We start from the raw sequence: 22,109 nt of genomic DNA on the forward strand, positions 1-22,109 counted from the left end.
TTTAGGAAAACAAGAAGAGTGAGAGCATCCTGAAGTTTCAGAGGAGTTAGCTCAACCTCAGCAAATCATGGGCAATCCTCTTGTGTTGTAGAGTCCTCTCAATGAGGAGAGGAAGCCTAAAAGAGACCAGGAAGAGGATACTCCATCCAACAGGGCTACTGATCAAACCTTTGCTAAAAGGAAAAGGTTGAATCCCTATGCAGAAGAAGAGTTCATTGAGGAGACCACAAGCAACATAGTGGCATAAAGGACAGAGAGCATGCAAACTATCCCAACAGGTGGGACCCCATCTACTTCACATATGAAAATATTGGAAAGACAGCAGAGCACAGAGGTTTCATCCTCCAGGGCCTCCTCTGAACAGAGCCTAGATATCAAGGGTATGTATAAAGAAATAAATGTGAGGAATGAGAAATTGAAAGCACAAACTTATGCCCATTACCTCAAAATGGCCCCAACCAACCAGACCAGACTTATGTCAACCTTTGACATAAAGGAAGGGAAAATGCAGATGAGTTTCCTCAAGCCCACTATACAGCAGCTAAAATCCATGGAAGATTACTTTAAAACTTATTTTGAGGTATTGGCAAAGGTTATTGATCCTATTGACCAAATAGAACTGCATAAGAACACTAGTGAAATGGATTATTCTACTTTAACTAGGAAAGCCATTGCAGCCCATCAACTACAAAATTCATTTCATAACACCTCTGCATCACTGCAATTAGAAAAAGCTTCCTCTCAGGCTAAGGACACCAGAATAAAAGCTTTAGAAGATCTGATAATAGAATTGGGACATGATCCTAAAGATGTGAAGGTACCTGAACTGTTAATTAAAAAGAAGAATGATGACATTGCTACCTTGAAAAAGAAGCTTAAGATCCCTCCACTCCACCATCCTCAAAATGCAGAAGTTATAGAAAGGAAAAATGAGGAAGAACTTATGGACATGGTCCTAAGACTAAATGACCAGCTAGAGGAAATTGAGGATGAATTTTAAAAAGCAATACAGTCTAAGAAAAGTGAGTTGACCACTTCTTAAACTGTTATACCCACAGTTTCTACAGCTGTGCCTTCCACTTTGGCAACTGAATTGGCACCAATGCTTCCACTAGTCACAACACTACCAGTAACAGGGACCACTTTGACTATAGGTACACCAGCCAGCACAGATTCAGCATCAGAAAAGATAGATGAAATGATCAAAGACATGGAACAAATGAGCATCCAGGCACCTAAGTTGAAGATACTTAAAGAACAAATGTCGATCTTAGAAACCAATTATGAGCTTGCACAGATTCATAACAAAGAAGAAGAAAGGAAAAACAAAAGGATGGAAAAAATAATCAAAGTCTTGGAAAAGGACTTAACATTAGAAAAACCTTTGAGAGATATTAAAGATATCTTATGGACCAATATCATTGATTCCATCGATCATATTTGGCCTTCTATCCAAATCATTTTTGAACAGACTGAGCTAGTTCAAATAGCTGTGAAGGCCATACAGAAAACCAAAGAAGAATTGGAAGAGAAAACTGAAGAGGCAACCCAATTGATTAAACTTTTGAATAGCAAAAAAAAGCACCAACTGGAGCAATTGGAAATTGAGGATAGAACTGCCACCATCCTGGAAATCAGGAAAGTTCTTACTAAAAAGACTTGATGCTTAATTTGGAAAAAAGATGTCAAAGTATTCAAGAGGACATAGATGATTTTATGTTAAAATATGGTATTCTAAGAGACAAAGGCCTTCCAAGCCCGCTGCTCATAAATGACAAGTTAATGACTCATGACGATTACATTGAGAAACTGCACAAACACGCCAGAAGTCAAGCCAGCTCTTCTACAACAAAAGAACTACCTACAGGAAAGGTTCTTTATGATGGTTTAGAAAAACTTTTTTATATTGAACATGAAGTGAAACACCTGTTCATGATCCAGCCAAAATTTTCAAAGGACACTGAAGCCGACGAAGTGTACAAGAAATTGATCAGAATGAAAATACCAAATGATGAATGGTGGACTAATATGACAGATATACTACAAGTTATTGTAGTAAATATGTAAAGTATAAAATATTTACTAATGTAAGGTCTGCTAACATAGGTAAAGAGTATCAGAACACAGGTAAAAAGTATTAGCAGGTGAAAGTAAGAAGAATATCCATCACACAATTACAAAAGAAACTGCAAGAGGCAAATCTGAGTTCCAACATCTAGCTCGTTCATAAATAAAGGGACATCAATAATCTGTTTTCTATCTATCTCTATCTTTATGTAAAATACATTTTTTATTTCCTATAATAAATCTCATATGGTTATGAGATATTTTTGTGTAAGTTTTGTATAAATACTTAAAAAATTGAAGTCATTAAGGTGGATTCAAAGACATTTCTGGTATACATTTCATATCAAGCTAGTGCACTGTTGTAATCAAGTTTGGATTGGCTGTTGGATCATGAAATAAAGTTACAGACATTTCACAGGATTCTTGTGTACGATGGAAACCAAATAAGTATTATCTCTTCATGTTATTATTGTTTTCTCATCATGTTATAAGTACTCACGTGTTTTCTTTATAAAAGTTGAATAGTAAACAAAGAAAAATATTTCAGAATTAGCTTTAACCTCTCTGTTTTGACATGTTTACATTCTCACTATTTTCTACTGAATTATCTTGGTTTGGGAAATCTTAGTTTCTCCCCTACTTCTGTAGTTTTTCCCTTAGGTCAAAAGTGAAGGATTCTTAATTTCCCTTTACTACTGATCTCCCTCTATTCCTCATCCTGCTCCTCGTTTAAGGATTCTTCATTGCCTTTCTACCTTGACCAGCTTTACCTCATCCATTTCAACCCACATATTTGCTTTCTGTTGTATTGGCTTGCCCTGTGAATTCTTCCTTTAGCAATTGATCTGATCCGGTTAAGCTACTCTTTGTTTGATTCCATAGCCCAATGGATTGAAGGCTTGCTCTACCCATCTGCTCCTAGAATTCCACCATCCAATCAAAATCAAAACACCCTTAAACTTTCATAACTAGCCTAATATCCCAACAAACAAAGCTAAATCATAAATAGAGAGCCCTCTCTAGACTTAGGGTGGGTAGAACATGAGTCTAAAAGATTGTTTTGTAGTTACCTTGGATCCTTTCCTTCTTTCCAATAACTTCTAAGGAAAATCTAAGTGATAACAGACTCAACACAAACATTAATGGAATGTTATCATGAATATACCGTAATTAGAATTTCCCTAATCATTACCATAGTCCTACTCGCATAGTCAAAATTATTACTAACATATATATCTTATGCAATATGGTTAATTAACTAAACGAGGCTTAATGGATGCAATTCACCTCCTGAAGTGTAATGCATAGAATAAACAACGTGAACCACAGACTATACAATTTCATACCTTAAAAACATAATTACTCATCATACATAGTTGTCTCGTGCATAAATATTCACCATTATTCCATCATCTCAAGAAAAAACATTATTTATGCATCATACATTTAGAAATTCGACATCATCAAGAGTCATGAATCACTAGATCACACCATGCAATTGGAATCCTAAGATTAAAGATGTGACAACAAAAAGAGTAAGGGGTCGCATGTAGTACACCCTAAGAAATTGAAGTAAACTATCTTAGCTAAAGAAAGTCATATGGAAAACTAAGCACCGCCACCCAACCTAGAACTGACTTCCTCTAGTTCAGCCCCGAGCTGAGAGTTCTTGCTAGATATGATGATAAAGATAGAAGAACTTATGCCAAGAAGAACTTTTTGTTGGAATATGTGGAGCCAATTAAGGGAAAAAATGGGATTGGAATAGAGAGCATTCCATATCCCTGGGATGAAGTAAGCTATCACATTCTTATGTATATTTCTTGTGAGGGAAAGCTTAGTATAGTATATGGTTACCAGTTTGGACTCCTCCATGAGCTGAGATTTGGAGAAGAGTTACGTCCTAATAGAAGACATGGTGTGCCCTACTTCTTGTTGCAATCAATGATAGACATTAGCATCAAGGTATAGGAAGGAAAGAATCATCAACTAGCACATCATGGACTAATCAAAGTCATAGTAGAACATGACCTAAGCCAATTAAGAGTCCCTATTTTGTGGTCCACATTTACATAAATGGACAAGGAAGATGTAATTTAAGTAATTGAGTATGAAAGATACTGGACTTCTAGTGGTGAGGAAGAGGAATAAGAACCAGAAGAGGAAGAGGAGGAAGAATATGAAGAAGAAGAGGAAGAAGAACCAGAAGAAGAAGAGGAAGAAGAACATGAAGAAGAAGAAGAAGAAGAAGAAGAAGAAGAAGAAGAAGAAGAAGAAGAAGAAGAAGAGGAAGAGCCAGAGGGAGAAGAGGAGGGAGAGACAAATAAAATAGGGGGAAGAATAATAATGGGGAAAAAGAACAAAAGGATGAGAAAAAACCCGAAACACATATCAAGGAAGGAGAGGATTCCACAAGAGTGTCTCCTGAGCCCAAAGAGAATGAGGTAGTTGTTGTCTTGAATGCCCTAAGCACACCCATAAAATCAAAAGGAAAAACAAAGAGGTAGACTCCCCTATATTTCAAAACAAGGAGGAGTACCAGGATAAAATAGGGGAGGCCACAAACACCTACCAAGACTCCTATCATCATTGAAGACTCACCAAAAGGACAAGAAAAACTAGTCTTCTGAGAAATGAGAGGTGAAGAGGGCACATCAAAACAAGCTTCCCAAAAGTCACCAATCACTATGTTAGGAGGCATGTCACCAGGTCAACCTCAGAAAAGAAAATCAAAGAACCTTTGACCCCCTTTCAGAAAGGGAAAATCCTCTTATAAACACAGATAGTCCTACAAGAAACTCTCTCAGCACTATAGGAAACATAGAAAAAGTAGTAGGAAGGAAAAAAAGGACAAAGGAAAGGAAAGGAAGGAGCAACACAAGTACAGTGGGAGATAAATACTCCAAAGATATCAAAGGGAGAATTGTAAGAGCTGTAGGAACCTGGCCCATATCCCAATATTAGATTCTATTCTAGATTCATTAAGGGAGGAAAAGTAATACCACAGAAATTTCCCATCCCTCTATTCTTTGAACTTGAAAAGGAGAGGGAAAGGACACATTGTTATATGAAAATTGCTAAATCAAAGAATGTAGAGGATGTGGGCCATATGGAAGAAAATATGTTTGAGATGGGCAGAGAGTTGAGTGAGATAAGAGACAGGGAAAGAGTGATTAAATCTCAACTGGAGGATGAGAACACATGGTTGAGGAGGTAGGTATAGTAAAGAGGGAGCCAATGGGACACTATGGCATGTCTCTCTATGGAAGCACTCTAGTGCGGGAAGCCAGTAAAATCATATGCCTTGTACCTAAAATATCAATAGCTGCAATTTTAGATAAAGACCCTAGCACAACAAGGGACTATGCCTTTCCAAGACTATAGGGAATTCACTGAGCTCTATGAAAAAATCACCATGGAGGGAAGGGTGAAGATATCTTAATTCTACTTACATAACTTGGCCTTAACATACTTGAATGTGTGGGACCCCAATCCAAAGTTGGGGACTTACAACTAATGGCCTTGGCATCATGGATGAGTCATTAGGAGGCCATGACTAAGGAAGTAATAGGAGTGTTGAAAAGTGAAGAAAAAGATCCCCTTTACATTAGAGCAGAACAAGTCAATTCCATGTCTTTCATTACCACCCACAACCTCATCACTAATGATCCCCACCTTGCACCAAGATACCTAGCTACAGAAGAGAAAGAAATCACTCATTTTGAGGAAACCTTGAGGCTGCTAAGAGACGAAGGCCAACAAGTATGCAAAAGGAGATCAGGCACCTTACCATACAATCTAAAGATCAGGGAGTATCATTCCCCTTAAAGAATGAGGGATGCACTAGAGAGGACCCCACTATATAAGAGGGCACTACAGAGACTCAAAATTAACTGGATTGGCTTAAAACTCAGTCCACTGTTTCTCTTGGGTATGTTAGAAGGAAGAAAGGAAGAAGAAGAAATAAAGGAGTGGGTGGAAATAGAGAAGCATGTATGATTTTATCCACAAGAGGAGAATACATATGGTTTCCATTAGTGGCGTCCCATTTTTATGGATTTTTTTTCTATCTGTTTGCCTAGGCATTTCCCAGAAAACCTCATCTTTCACTCCCATGATGCTTTTCCTCATAAAATATTTCCTTTCTCTTCCGCAAGGATTTTATGTTTTTCTTAGTTTAGCATCTTTCTCCAGTTAAGTATCTTAATGGATATTTATCTCCAAATCCATTAAGATTATCTAGAATTAGATTTAGAAGTCCTATCATGAAAGAATTATCCTTTCCCATTCACCAATGAGATTTTATTTGGAGAGAACCTCATCTTTTGGTGTCTTATTTTCCAAGCACTTTACATTATATTTATTTATTTAACAATAACATATTTACTTTCATTGTTACAACTTAGATATATCTTTTTTTAGCTTAGGTTAGAAGAGTGTTACATATAATGAAGGGGTGTTACATACTCCACCCCTTAAATTTACACCGTCCTCGGTGTATTACTGCATCTTACAATAGTATTCCTTGTTCACAAGTAGTTGTTTATAAATTTAGAGGCTCTCATGGCCTTGCCATCTAAATCAGATCTTCTGATATGTATCAGTTACAAAGGAGTTCTACCATCAATTCTCCTTCCATTGCTACCTATAACATTTGTGTCAATCAATCTTGTGATAGATTTTAAGATGTAAAAACTCAATTTTGTTTACCATAGCTAATGTAACAGTACTACTACATCACCAACTATGGGTTAATGTTTCCCACCATTTAACTATGATTCCTCTATTTCATTGTCTTTAAATAATAGAAATTCATTCTCTTCCAAGGCATTATTCCAATGCCTTTATGTTATTGCCGAACACTTTCTTCCTGCAGTTTCCCTACCTTAGTCACAACAAGTCAAACTGGCACATTTGGCCAATCAACATGTATAAAATATCATATCAAGTTAGCTCAAACATAACCATCAAAATCATAAATTAGCATCTTATGGCATATGTATACTAATATTGAAACTAAATACGGATACTTATCCCTAGTTTCAAATAATAATCCATAGTTTCTACCTTAGCCTAGCCTGTGTATGCACTCTGGACGAGTTGCCATACCAGGCAATTACTAAGTGAATTTTCCTCAACCTAGTGCATCTGCAAAGAGTGTGAATTACACATATACAACTATGCATGTAATATAACCTCATGCAATTCATGCGTCCATACAAGTACCATATGTATAATTTGTACACAGTACCACCTGTACATGTGTACCCAATACCAAATTTCCATAGCATCACTTGCATGACTTATACTTAATCCACAAGTTTTTAACCATGTTAGTATTATGCCAAAATTCCTTTAATATTTCATTCACACTACTTTTAGGCAAGTCCCATCAAACCATGATTGGTTTGATGATTGGAGAATAAGGAATTCATGGACATGCTCAACTTCTGCAACCAGAGCATGACTAAAGATTTTGATGTCAGAATATTCAATTGCTTTTATTTATCTAATCCTTTCCATGTATCTTGTGGTTGAAGGAAATTTTCAGCAAAATGATAACATAGATGCATAATACAACTTTAAAAAGGCAATAATTTTGAGTTTCGTGATTGAATCTATCCCATAGACAAGGTTTTAATAACAACGAAATATGAACTTCGCTTAATCATAAAGCAGACTATTGACTATGATACTTACTCTAGTATGGAGTTCAATGTTATATTTGAAGTCTAATAACAATCTTAACTTTTCTTTAGGCAATAACATAATTGTTTGGTACTCAAAAAGTACTCCACACTTAAACAAATCATGTCATATGATTTAATGTTGCTCTTTTTACACTTCTTCCAACACCTTTTTGGCCATGAATAATTCAGTGTTTGTCTAAAACCATTTGAACAATTAGTGTGCAAGTACATATACATGAGTTATAAATGAAGGCTATAATATCCTCAACTCGACACCCTCCAAATTCTTAGGCACTATGTGTACCAACGTGTGAACCTAGGTGATTTACATGTTTACACTTCACTTTGAACATTAAATCACCTCTGGAAAACAAGAGAATATAACTAATTTATCAATTATAAAATTTATGAACATGAATTTCCATGTCCTTTATGCAAGAATTGTTATGTTGTCTTATTCAAAACTAGACAACACTATCCATGAAATCTAACAGGTAAACTTCCCAATATTGCTTGGTAGGAATTAGAGGTACAACATATGCATCCCAACTGGTATGATTGTGAATTAATGGATTAGATTCCTAGATCCCAATATCTTTGTATGCAACAATCTTTCTTACCAGTCCCATTTAACCATCGCATATGGTTAAAGCATCCTATTGATTCAACAATGAGTTGTTGTATGATTTATTACTCTCTCTAGAACCTTTTATATGTGTTATTTTATTACTAGAATAAGATCCTTAGATCATCATAAGTTGTATTAAAGTGAAACCTCTTGGGTTTATCAAGAATTTATTTATTAATTCAGACAATCATGTTCTGAATCTAGTGTACAATTCTTGTTATTCGTTGGTTGCTCTGAAATGCATTATTTCTACTTCAACTACATCCAACACTACCATATCTAATATGTTTGTCATTTCATGAAACATGCATACTTTTTTAATGTATATTAGAAACACATAGTTTCATTTTAATCTTATTACATCACAAAAGAAGTACATTTGTAGGATCTACAATCCTTCTACGGAAAACATATTTTTCTTGCAACAGATTTGGAAACGTCCCTATTTAGGAGATATTATTAAAAAAAAACCATTTATATTTGTATTGATATTCACATCCTGTTATGAAACCAACTCACAAAATGATAGAAAAGATAGATCAATGACTTAAAAATTATCATCTTCAAGGGGGAAATGTCCTTTACATTACACAAATGAGCAATTCTTGGATGATACAAATTAGAAGACCTCCTTACTATATATAGGAGTCTAAGTGGTCCCAATACAATGAGAGCCTACATAACAATAATATTGTAGGGGCACAACAATAACAATAGTGGGCTTCTATGGGGCATAATAATAACAACATGGGGACTATATGGGAACAATAATAAAATAAGGGGGTTGCACTAATAACAATAAGCGGTTACACTAGTAGTATATGGAGCTAACATTCCCATCTTGTTCAAAAAGTGTTGTCCTCAACGCTTGAGTAGTTATGGATGCTTCTGTATAAAATTCTCATCCTACCATGTGGAATCTTCAGTTGGTAAGTTCTTCCACTTGATGAGATACTCTAAAATTGATCGATTCCATAGCTATTGATTTCTTTCTTTTGTGACTGCTTCTAGTTCCAATACGATTTTTCCTTCCTCGTCAAGTTCTGGCAATATTGTTTGAACTTGGATCTTCCCACCTATAACCTTCTTTAAGCATGAAACATGGAAAATTGGGTGCACTCGGGAAGATGCATGAAGCTCTAATTGATATGCAATAGTACCAATATTTTGTAACACCTTGTACGAACTATAATACTTTGGTTATAATTTATTATCCTTCTTAGCTTGCTTGAGGGACATTTGTTTGTATGGTTGTAGTCGTAGAAATACCCAGTCACCTACATCAAAACTTCTTTCATTGCGATGTTGATCTACATGTTGTTTCATTCTATTCTACGACAAAATGAGGTTATCCGTTAAGAGTTTGAGAGCTTGTTGTTGATGCTCGATGTGATCTTCCACTACTTGAACTTTAGAGTTTTCTTTTAAAGATGATTTGATGGATGGTGGATGATATCCATAAAGTGCCATAAATGGGGTCATTTTTGTTGTAGTATGGAAGGAAGTGTTATACCACCATTCAACTAGAGGCAACCACTTGACCCATTGTGTCTGTTTATCAAATACAAAACAACGAAGATATCCTTCCAAACATTTGTTAACTCTCTTAGTTTTCCCATCAGGTTAAGGATGATAAGATGAGCTATGAGCTAACTGAGTACCCAAATATTCCACCTCTTGTAATCCCAAGGAACATTTGGAAATTTTTTCATATAATTGTTTCTCCTCCAATAGTTTGAGCACCCTGTCAACATGTTGAACATGATCCTTCAAAGACTTGTTGTAGATTAGTATATTATCAAAAAATACTAACACAAATTTTCTAAGGAAGGGTTTGAAAATGGAATTCAGTAAACCTTGAAATGTAGAAGGTGCATTGGTAAGACGAAAAGGCAAGACCAAAAACTCATAATGACCCTCATGAGTTCTAAATGTTGTTTTTGGAATGGCTTTAGTCTTCATTCTGATTTGATGATATCCTAAATGATGATCCAACTTGGTGAAGTAAATATCAATGATAGGAATGAGAAATTTATCTTTAATAGTAAGCTTGTTAAGCTCCCTATAATTTGGACACATGCGCCATGATCCATCCTTCTTGTGTACCAATACCATTGGAGCAGAGAAAGAACTTTGACTAGGCTGAATTATACCAACCTCTTACATTTCTACAACCATAAGTTCAATTTCACTCTTTTGGGCATATGGATATCTGTATGGCCTGATGTTTGGGGGAACACTTATTGGAATCAAACGAATAAAATTATCATGATCATGAATAGGTGGGAGCGCTTTGGAAGTCTCAAATACTTTGGAATGATTGTCCAAAACATTTTGGAGACTTGGATAAATAAATGATTTCGATGTGGGAACCTCTAGTGAACATAATTGTGCAATTACGCCCTATTTTTATTTCCTTAGAATATTTTCATGCTATTAGATATGGTTATATTTCCTAGTTTTCCTTTGATACCCCCTATTTACTTTCCTTCTCAAAAATTTTCCAAGAAAAGTTCTTGAAAATTAAAAGCTATCATACCCAAAGATTGTAACCATTGGACTCCTAGTACAACATCTACACCACCCATTAAAATGGAAAGCAATGGACTATTCAAGACATATTCTCCCATGGATAGCTCAATATTATGGCACTTTCCAAAGAAATTGATGGTTTCTCCATTTGCAACCATTACTTGAAACTTTGGTGCTCGATATAGGAAGCAATTCAATTCCTTGGCTATCTTACAATGAATAAAATTATGGGTATTACCCGAATCAATCAACACTATTACATTTTTCTTCTTGATATTCCCTCCTATATTCAGAGTTTGAGGAGTGTTAACTCCAGTCAATGCATTATAATATATGGTCATAACCATTTCTTCTTTCTTTGGGATTGGTTCCTAGTGTATATCCTCTTCTTTTGATGTTTCTTGTTCATTTTCTTGCTCGTCTTCCCCATCTATGTAAATTAATTTCTTCTCAGCACACTTATGACCTTTATTGTATTTTTTATAACAATTGTAACAAATCCATTTTTCTCTTTTTTCTTCCAATTATTGTGGTGTCAACCTTGTAGGTGGTGAAAGGCTAGGACAAACAACACTTCCATGTTTATAGTTGTGAGTGGTAGGCTTCGTTGTTGCCATAATTTTGTTTTCCATTTTTCATTCCAACTCTAATGCCTTCTCCAATGAATAAGGTTCCCAAGGTGAACATCATGTTGGATGTTATCCTTTAATGTCCCTATGAACACATCAATCCTATGCTCCTATGGAATATCTTTTACCCTTATATTCAATTATTAGAAGTCCTCAATGTGCTCCATCATTGAACCCTTTTGTTTGAGATTTATCAATTGGATTAAAAATATGTTTCTTTTTGTAACCTCATAATGTGATATCATTTCTTCCATAAAAATTGCCCAAGTGACAACTTTTTATGAGAGCAAAGCCATCGATACCATACAAACTAATTTGGTTCCGAATAAAAAGTTGAAATGCGTACCTTTTGTGTGTTTTGCACATATTAGAGATCTAAATATTGCTCCATATGTAGTATCCATGTTATAGGATCCTTGCCATCAAAATTCCTCATATCGATCTTTGGAACATGGTGGGTCTTTAATCCAACACTAAAGTCTATGAAATCATGATTAACATTTCTTTTGTTCTCATCATGAGTTCCTTTACTACCCTTTCACCATTAGTAAGCATTTCTTGTAGAAACTTTGTCAAATTTGTCTTCAAATATTCCATGTTGCCTTTAATTTTTTATTTTATAACATCCATCTTAGCTTCCACGACCTTTGAATTCCTTCAAACTAATTTTTCAACCAAACTTATACAAAACTTCAAAAAAACTACACATATTTTCTCACTTTGTATGAGCTCGATATTGAATCTATTATATCTCTATAATTTTGGATCTCCAAGGTCTCAAATGGTATCTTTTGGTATCCCTATGAGTCCTCTTTCCCACCTCGCAAGTTTGATAAAGATTGGATTCTCCAACGAAGAGTTACGCTAAATCTCCCACGATGACCTGATTATAGACTTGTTCAGTAGAGAAAACTTGTAATATGTTCCACATGTCACTATTCCTGCCTTAGGACTTGAAACTAATACAAAAGAAACTACAGGTCATCTTCTTTCTATAATTTTTTTACCAAATTTCAATCTGATGCTCAGAGAGAATGTTATGATGATGTTCCCTAGGTCACCTATTTGGGATGTGATTTGGGAGTGTGCAGAAACCCTAAATCTCTTGGACGGTATCTCCGTAAATATAGTGAACAAAGCTCTGCAATTTGGGCCCAAGCTTCGCCAATATTTCGGGTAAAATGTGTTTTAATTTTAGAGTCTGAACCTTTTTATAAAATAAATTATTGTGAAAATTCCACGATGACCAGTTTGAGATGGAATTCTGGAGCTCGCAAAAACCCTAACTTCCACAAATCATATATCTGAAAATATAGTGCAAAACAATCTAAAATTCAGACTCGAGGTTAAGAACGATTTCGGCTCAAATGATTTTTTCTTTTAAATTCTTAAACTTTGTAGTGAAAAGATTATGGTGCAAAGTCCACCATGACCTGTTTGAAGCAGCAAAACCCTAGAATCAAAAGATCTGATACCAAATGTTATGAAACCAACTCACAAAAAGATAGAAAGGATAGATCAACGACTTAAAAAGCAGCCTCTTTGAGGGGGAAACCTCACTTACATTACACAAATGAACAAGTCTTGGATCATACAAATGACAAGATCTCCTCTCTATAAATAGGTGTCTAAGGGGTCCCAATACAATTAAAGCCTACATAACAATAATATTGTAGGGGCACAACAATAACAATAGTGGGCTTCTATGGGGCATAATAATGACAACATGGGGACTATATGGGCACAATAATACAATAAGGGGGTTTCACTAATAACAATAAGGGGTTATACTACTAGTACAGGGAGATAACACATCCATGTTGTGGAGTTTGACTCATCAGAATTAAATGATTTGAAAATGTGTCCTTGAACTTGTGTTAATTATTGTCTCTCTGTTATGAAATGAGAGCCTTAGGATCTGCTTTTACACTCCCATTAAGTGTTTATACTAAAGGTATTTTCAGGCATCAATCCCATTAAACTAGTTATACATTATTAATGTATGATTTCTTCTCGACGTGCATTCAGTGAATTGTATTTCATTTGTGCATTCACATCACAACTCTAATTCCAATTTCATCTAGGTTGGAAAAAATAACTTGCCCCTCTTGTACAAATTAGTTACAATTATTAGGATATTATTTTATTAAGAGAGAACTTGTAGGTTACAACTTATTAAGTATGCATGTTGGTATAGAATAACAGACTAATGTTTTAATATAATTTAATTCCTTGAATAGGGTATACTGGGAGCATTTTCCCACAAAAGTGAACTACGTCATTACATAGAGACAAAAATTTTAACTTGAAAGAAAATTACGTAGTATCATACTACATATAGAGACCCATCTTTCATGATCGTAACAATAATTCATTGGAAGTCCGAGAGAAGAAAACCCTCAGAATCTGTTCAAGGTTGGAAAAATAACTTAAGTTTTGCAAACTTCCATGACATATATTAAGTATCTAATTTAAATATTCATTTTATTCAGTAAGTAGGATAAAAGCAACCAATTGATTATTGCAAACAACAACTAACATGTTGACTATTTCTTTGCATTACTATTTACTCCAACATAATTCAACATTTCTGAATCATTGTTTTAGTGTAGCTTCTTAGGGTTTGTTCTCCCCACATTGCTGCTTGTTGCGGGGGGAAACACCCAGGGTCTTGGGTTGAAAACCCCAACAAAACACAGGGAATACAATAGAAATAAATGTGCAGACAAATAGTTTAAATGCTTAAACTACTGAAGTGGGAAGAAGTGGTATTACCCGGAGATCCTATGTTCAAGGTCAATCCCACAGGGTTCAAACCGTCTACTTCTTCCGATGCCTTTAACATCTGTAACTTATCCAATAAAAAACATATACAACAGTAGTAATAGAAAGCATGTTCATGATATATGTGTTAGATCATATAAGAAAATGAGTAATTGAACATTAAGATAAGATTTATAAGCAAATCATAACAAGGATTAATGTATAAACACAATAAATATTAGGAACATAACAACATTTCTTTATTGATGTAAGATAAATGAATTGTTGAAGACTAAAACCTAAGTCTTCCTCCAGCTCCAAGCGGAACCGTCCTCCGGATCTGTCCTTCCTCAGCCTCAGCAATCTTCCTCCATTGATACACACAAGGATGTCATAAGAGGGATGAAGGACACCTCAAAAGAGGAAACAAAGGTTTCCTATAACTTGGGAGCGCAGGAGGCAGATGGACTTCTTCATACTCGATCAGGGATATAATCAACTATAATATCAATATCTCATCTCTTCTGCCCTTAGGCCTTCTGATGGCAGTTTATTTATACTTCTCCAAATTAGTTTTTCAAGTTGGGAAACAATTGGGCCATGGGCTACAGTAGATGAGTAACAGGGAAAACCCATAAACTCCACCCGAATTTAAGGAGATTATTTATTTTTTAGGGTTTTAACACATATATGTGGGTTGGGTATATACTTACCTGCGTGTGCATGATTTTTATATAGTGAAAAGTAGCGTATTGGAAGTAAAACATTGTTTTTTAGAATTTGTACCAAGTCTAGAAAGGAAGGGTTGCCCAAGGCCATAACCAGAGCATCAAATGTACCATGAGTGGTAAATGGTGTTATAACATATTCCCCCTAATATATGAGACTAGAAAGGGTACATGATGGCCGAAATGTATTAAATGTATAGAAGGAATCTTGTCGGGACCTGAGAGGAGTTCACCAGAATTCAGCTTGCTAAGCCACTGAAACAGATAAAAAAGAACCTATTGTCTGAGGGGGGCATACTCTTGCTCAGAGATAATAAAGCATTTCCACATGTCAAGTACAAAAGCGATCCAATATGGATACAAGTATGAAGGAACTGAAAATACATAGTGGATCATCTAAGCATATCTAGATAAGTACATGTCTCAATATCACATATAAAGAATTGATCAATGATACTAAAGTAGAAAGCTAATCACTAAAGTCATAAAGATGATCAGAAAAGTACAAAGTAAAATGGTGGAAAAAATGGTACTACACGCAACTCGGGTGCCAACATATCGGATGTCGCTCTAATGAACTACAACATATAAGGTGGATGGTGTCAACTAGCAGAAACAAGAGCAACTAGCAAGTGAACCAAGAAATGTTGATGCAAACCCGAGGTCTTCACTGATCGCCGTGGTACATTTCTACACTATGGGAATAAATTATTTGAAGTTGACCATGTGAGAAATCATTTGATTACTATTCATTTATGTATACCGTTAAAAAATGAGAGACTAGTCATCGATAATGATAATGAGATTCAAGGTACCTAGTGCAATCTAACAAGTGCAAATAAATGAGTTGTAGTTGAACACTTGGAAGAATCTATCAATTAGGATACAATGATGTTTTCCCACTATCGATAGAGAAGGAGTCTGTCATTGATCACTGTGAACCCTAAGGTACTACCAAATGGACTCTAGATCTTGTTCCCAGAGCAATGAGTTGAGGTCGATGGGAAATGATCCGCTGGAAAGAAGGAATTAAGGCATCCTTCATGAATTCAGTGTGATTGTAACCCATGGGCCAATAATGTGGAAGGAATTAGAAGAATAAAGATGTAGTAACCCAACCAAAGCATGTTTTGGTGTACACAAGATGTAGCTAGCGCACGATAGAAACCCTCTGAACCAATGAATAATGAATGTTGACATATAGGCGAGGAATCCACTAATAGGGTCAAATGGAAACCAAGGTACTACACGAATCCCAATGTGTGATAATGAAAGCTAACATCGAACACAAGGGAAACCACTCAGTCAAATACCCATGATATTGATGAATGATGAGCACAAGGTGGCTTATCAATAATGAAAATAGGGCCAAGGTGCAGCTCCAAATATGCTCTCAGAGCAATTTGTCGTAGTCGATAAGAGCAAGATTCACCAGTAAGAAGTCAATGGAGACCTTATCAAACCAACATGAGCAAAGGACCAAATAGATGATGTGATAATGGACATGACTCTGACAACCAGGGATGGTCGACTGAAAAATAGGTTAAGAGACACTGCAGAAAGGCTGACTCGAATTTACTTCCCTTGAACAAAAGCATGACTCAAATGTGACTACATGGTAGCATATGATAACTTTGTATGAGTTTTTCATGTAGGAGGCATAAGAAAACTCTCCATATGATTGGAAGACATAACCAATCAGAGGAGTACTGAATCAATAAAAAGGTTAAGGCTCTCCTAAGTCAAACTAAATCTCGTCTCAATGGAGGAAAGACTTATTTTTTGAGTGCTTTGTTCAAGGGCAACACAACTAACTCTAGCTACCATCAATTATGGAAATAATGTCCCGTCCCCACCCTTTTTGAAATATATAACTTTTTTGTCTTTTTCATATTCATGAAGCCTGCAAAGGAATTAAATAATGCTATAGTACAATGGAAATAATGATTTTCAAAATACAGATGCGCTAGTCCCTGGGAGGCGAACATTCCTATGCTCAAAGCAAGGTGACAGAACTAGTCAATGACACTCAAGGGAATGTTCTTTCGACGAGTAAAACAGGTGTCAAGTTGCAGAGGCTATGTGATTGCAAGGTGGATTTTGCAGAATACATGGTTAAAAGGAGGCTTAAATACGAGTCCAAATGAAGCCAGCTTAAGGCGAAAAGGTACAAATGGTCAACATGAAATGCAGTAGTACAACTCAATACAAAGGAGCCTCTAGGGTATAAAGCCAAAAAAGTAGCGAAGAAGAAAGAGAATGAGTCTTCAACGCACAAGTCATGGCAGGACTAAAGAGGACTCTCGAGCCTATGCAATATAGCAGCATGGGCAACATATTCTAGTGAGGATCTAACTAATATGTCCATGTAAAGGTTGGCTCTACCATCATATCATGATTTTATAAGTCGGTGAGTGAACATGGTTTTAGAAAAAATACATGATGGGGTTGATCCTTTCGCAAAAATATCGCAGTATGGAGGCTAGTATGCAAAATGCAATGGAAAGTGAGATTCCCTAACCTATATGCCAGTAAGAAAATGATACCTACCATGATGGGTCTGTAGTCATGGAATCGAAGCAATCTCTCAAAAAATCTCCAAAGTATCCTGTAAAAGAACAACCCATCCCAACACTCCAAGCTAAAAGGTCAAAAAGTCCACAAAAGGAAAAAGAAACTTTAGAAAAAGAAATTTTCACATGTCAACTTATATAAGGTCTTTTTGACTCACAATTTCTCATTTGTGTTTTGAGAAATTGGATGAAGGAGTTATGGAGAAAAAACCAAGCAAGCTTCCTCCATCAAATTCAACCATTCAAATTGCTTCAAATCTTCCAGGTAACCTTTTAACTGAGTTTTTAACAAGTTTTAATGCTTTTTGGACGTTTTGTCACAAATTTGACTGTGAGGAATTATTTTTTAATATTTCAATCTGTGTACACGCAAGTTGGATACATTTGAACTGCATGTAGGAAAACCCTATAGGTGACTGTGTTAATAACGAGCCCGTGTGTGCACGAATTCAAAATTGAAAAACATGGTTTAATTATTCAAAACATAATTTTTTGCAGGATGTTGACTACTTAGTGTGAAAGAGAGCATACTGCACTTGATAATCATGTAATGTAGGATCAAAATGCATTAGATGCCTTATGAGGATGTGGATTGTTAACTTTTTTCAAAATGTCAAATATGAAGGCAAATACGAGGTTGCTTGACATGTTAATCCATTACTGGAGTGCAGAAGAAGATGTTTTTGTGATTGATCAGATGCCCCTGAGGATTGAAACATAGGATATTTATTTCATTTGAGGTTTTTACCAGAGGGGAGAGATGGTCCACTCAACAGGAAGGACAAGAGGTAATCTTAGTGTAGAAGACTATGTCTGCATCTACTGTCCTGTAAACATCAAGAAGTTTGGAACCCAGATTTGAATCAAGCATGTAGAGAGTCTATCACTCAGAATCCTTCTTTTTACTATAGCTAGGGTAAATGGTTCTTCTTCTCTACATCAGGATTCACATGTTCCAATGAGTCTTGTAGCGGATTGCATCACTACAGTCTTCAATTGGTGCACACCTCTGCTAGCCGATATGAAAAAAAACATACTTATATCCAGAAGGGTCAAAAAAGGAACTTTGGATATGGAACCATATTGTGTTCCTTCTTATTTAAGACAGTACTTGGGCTTTTTCCCATGGTATTATCCACCATCAGTAGCCCAAGAGATCCATAGATGTGTAGCTGGGCTGACTTAATGAAATGACTAGGGGGTGGTGAGGTCCCCAAGACTATATTTGATGACAAGTTCCTCCTTTGGTGGGAAAACCAGGTCATTGTAGTCAAAGACTACCCTTATTCTAGAATGGATTACATAGGAGATCCAGATCCAGTGTTTCCACAAGATGAAACATGGGGCTCCATAGGTAGAAATGATTTATAATTTTTGAATTTTAAGATTTTTGGATTTTTAGTATAAATGATCTTAAAAAAAAAAAATTGATGAGACAAAATCCTTATAAAATTATTGATCATGACATAGATGTTGGACCAGTGAGACATGATGGTCTTCCTCGACATAGGAATTTTGGAAGAGACGTTTAAGGGGCCACAACAGAGACTGAGAGGACCCGCCATGTAGTCCAGAGAAACTTGGTGAGGTTAACTCACCAAGTACCTATGTTGGCTATAGAGGACCTACCAGAGGAGATGTAACGACACGTGGTGGGAGCACCACATGATTGGGTGTGGCTATTTTGGCAGTGGAAAATTCCATCATTTCTTCCTTGCCGCTCATCTTGAGCAAGATCGCTAGATAGATGATTAGATCTTTTGTTATTATACATGATGATGGGCATAAGCCCTAATTTTGTAGGACATTTTGTCTTAATTTTGTATATTATTTTGGACACAAAGCTCTATCTATGTACAAATGGTTTATCCTGATGATCATATATATATACAGATGATACTTTGATTATTTTTTATGTTTCAATGTGATGAATGATTTATATGCCAATCTAACGCTTGATTAATGATAGAATATGCTAATGCATTTTTTGATCGTGGAATAAGAAAAAATGTGTTATAAATAAATGATATTTGTAATAAACGCACTCTCAAAAATTAGTGATATAAATAAGGATCTCTCACATGATAGATGTTATTCAGTTGAGATACCACCAGTTGTGAATCCAAATAAACAACTAATGAATCAATATAAAGAGATATTGCCTGCGATAGCAAATTAATAACAACAATATATTCGGTGATATTATTTGAAGTGGGACCGATACATATGCCTCACGAAACCAACAACTGGAAAGATGGATAATAAATTACCCAAGCCACGAAAGCAAGGTTCCAGGTGTGTCTACTGGCACCATCTACGAACCCTAGATATATCAAGCCATCCATCAATACTAGCCAAAGAAGATCAAAAATATCGACATCACTATAAACCGATAGATAGATATGTACAGAGAATACAATATATACAATCAAGAAAATGCTAGGACGAAGCCTAAGAAACGTACCTCATAAGGTAGAGCCCATTTATAAGCTCTGGCAACTTGCTTCCCTCTAAATCAATCAACTCATTAGCTCCCTTTTTCAAAACTTTCTTGACAATGAAGGGACCGTAACACATAGATTTAAACTTGCCTACCCTCAAGGCATCTTTGTCTTGGTTATAGACCAAGAAAAGGTTGCCTTCAGAAAAAAATCTGGGACGGATAGCTTTATCGTATTGAGTTTTTACCCTCGTCTTATGACCTTCGTTGATTATGGCTGCATCTCAATGCTACTCCTCAAGATCTTCCAAATGAATGAGGCATTCCTCAAGACTAGAAGTATTAGGAAGAAGTTCAATAACTAGTTTAAGGGAAGGAATTTCACATTCCATATGGAAAATGGATTCTAACCCATAAACTAGTTGAAAGGGAGTAAAACTAGTGGCAGCCTTAACTGACATTCGGTATGCCTAGAGTGCTAGATATAACATGATGTTGCAATTGGATCGATCTTTATTAATCATCCTTTGCATGATGATTTTTAGGGATTTGTTCATGGATTCAACCTACCCATTGGCTTGAGGATAATACAGAGATGAATGCTCCTTTCGAAAACCCAACTTGAGAGCCAATTCATATATAATTTTATTTTGGAAATGACTTCCATGGTGAGTGACAATATATTTACGAATATTGAACTGGGAAATAACTTGATTGAAGAGAAAAGAGGCTATTGTTTCACCATCATTCTTGAAACTAGGCATAGCCTCATACCACTTAGTAAAATATTCAATGGCTACAATGATATATTTGTCATTTCCTACTGAAGGCAAATTAAAAGTAGTAAAATAAATACCCCACTTCATGAAAGGACTGGCGATGATCACGGGGAGAAACGGAGTTGGATGCATATGTATTTTTCAAGTATAAAACTGACAAGTATGACATCTCTTGACTTCTTCAATACAAGCTTTGAACATCGAAGGCCAAAACTAGCCTGCACGCAAGCTTTATTGGGTTGCAGCAAGCCCAGATAGATGACCACCACAAGCTCCATTGTGGTAATCATTAAGCACAAACTCATCTTCCTCTAAGGTTAAATAATGTCTAAGGATTGAATCAAGACCACGACGATATAAAGTGTCACCTATAATAATATATCTTTTAGCGAGGTGACGTAATTTTCTACGTTCATCCTTAGAAAAAGAGAGCGAAAACTTTGAAGTCTGGAGATATATAATAATATCCCCATAAAAGGATCTTGCGAGGAAACAAGAAACAGATGTTCATCAGGAAGAGTTTCCTCATAAATGATTTCTTCCTCACAAGGCAACTCTGAGATCAAATCTACAGATACTAAATATTTCTTAGACTTAGATGACATGAATGCGAGGTCGAATTTTAGTAGAATGACAATCCATCTATTATATTTGCCCCCAATCACTCACCTATTGAGAACAAACTGAAATCGATTGATGACTGCTAAAACGAAAGTTTTTCTAAGCAGAATATAATGTCTAAGTCGTTGGATAGGTTGGACAATTGCCAAATCCAATTTCTCAATGGGTGAATAACCTAGTTTAAGAACCACTAAGCCTAAGCTCAAATAGTAGTTTACATGCTCACATAAGGCATCGTTCTCCTAAACCAGAACCATACCAATAGTTGATTCTACTGCAGCGAAATATAAAATAAATTCACTTCTATAATCAGATGGACTCAACAAAGGAGTATAGGTTAATGATTTTTTCAAACCATCAAAGGAGCATTACGTGAAATGATCCCACAGAAATGGAACCCATCTCTTAAGAAATCCCATAAATCATTTTGTGATCCCGACATAATTGGCTATAAATATCCTCAAGAAAATTTCTTTTCCTTGGAGACTCTAAAGTTGATGTATAGAGGACGGGGTAGGCAACTGAAGTATTGCCTCAACATAGAAGGGATCTACGCGAATCCCCTCAGTTGACATGATGAATCCCAACAACTGATCAAATGTGATGGTGAAAACACACTTATTCAAATTCAACCAGATTTTATAAAAACGACATCGTTC

The sequence above is a fragment of the Pinus tabuliformis genome, chromosome 2_1, assembly GCF_031772625.1.
Source record: "Pinus tabuliformis cultivar Carrire ecotype Pingquan chromosome 2_1, CPIR1, whole genome shotgun sequence".
Classification (NCBI taxonomy): Eukaryota; Viridiplantae; Streptophyta; class Pinopsida; order Pinales; family Pinaceae; genus Pinus; species Pinus tabuliformis.